The following is a 1,215-nucleotide window of genomic DNA, read 5'->3' on the forward strand; positions in this document are numbered from 1 at the left end:
GACGACCCGACCAGGGACGCTGCGCGCCGGCCGCTCGAGAGTAGAAACCACGGCTGGGATGGGCGACTGCCCCCGTTCCTGAAGCGAGGCCCAACTGAGGGAACCTGTGCGCCACCAGTCACAGAGAGGCGGCCTGCCTGGCAGGGAAGAAGTGGCCGGCGCAGAGCTCGCACGCCACCAGAGGTGACGCGGCTCTCGCCTTCCACATAGAACCACCGACCTCGACCGGACCATGATCGTGCGTGCAAACGTTCCCGGGTCCGGATCTGGCTGGCGGGGGGCCCATTCTGTATGGGGTGGTCCGTGCGTTGGCCCGCGCGCCCATACAAAGTGGGCCTCTCAGGTTCGCCCGTTGCTTGGGCCGCAAGGGGACTTGGTCACTCGCGCCGTCTCGCGCGCGCAGGGCCGGTCGGCCCTCGAAGCCTGCGCCCGCCTGCCCACCGGTCCCCTCCGCGCGCGCGCCCGGCCTATATCGGCCGCGGGGTCTGTGTGTCTGTCCGTGTATCGCGATGGATGGATCGGTAGCTCGCTAGCTGGCTAGATGGCACCGGTGGGCCATGCCGACCTACCTCCGTGCAGATGTCGGGGGGGGATGCGGGTGCATATGCACATATATATATGGATGGATGGGTGGGTGTCTGCGTATCCCCACGGATGGATGCCGCCGGCGGGCCATGCCGGCATCCGTCGAGGCCGACGGCCATGTGCGTGTCGCTGCAAGTGTCCCCGTAGACGGCGCGCGGCTCTCCGGTGCCGACAAGGGCGCGCGCGCGCCGGCCAACTGGTCACCTCTGGCGCCTCCCGTGTCCGTCTGGGTGTCTCTCGACCCGGTGTCGGTCCCTGGCGCGCGCCGGCCAACTGGTCACCCCCGGTGCCTGCGAGTGTGTCGCTCGGCCAGCGTCTGTCCATGGCGCGCGCCCTTGCCTGCCGGCGGCCGGCCTGCCCAAGGGGCTCCCGCCAACTGGTCACCCTGCCGCCCGCCCGCGCGGCGCCCCCCGCCGCGCCAACTCGGCCAGCCAACTGGCCGCCGCGCGCTCGCCTGCGCGCCTCCCCCTCCTCCTCCTCGCCCTCCTCGCCCTCCTCGCCCTCCCTTCGTCGCCCTCGCGCGCGCGACTCTCTGCTCGCCTCGAGGGCGCGCGCCTACCGGGCCCCCAGCCCCCCTCAACCGACTCCCCTCAACCGGGACCCTCGCGCGCGCCGCCGGCGGCCCTTCTC

This window comes from Aspergillus fumigatus, chromosome 4, assembly GCF_000002655.1.
Source record: "Aspergillus fumigatus Af293 chromosome 4, whole genome shotgun sequence".
NCBI lineage: Eukaryota > Fungi > Ascomycota > Eurotiomycetes > Eurotiales > Aspergillaceae > Aspergillus > Aspergillus fumigatus.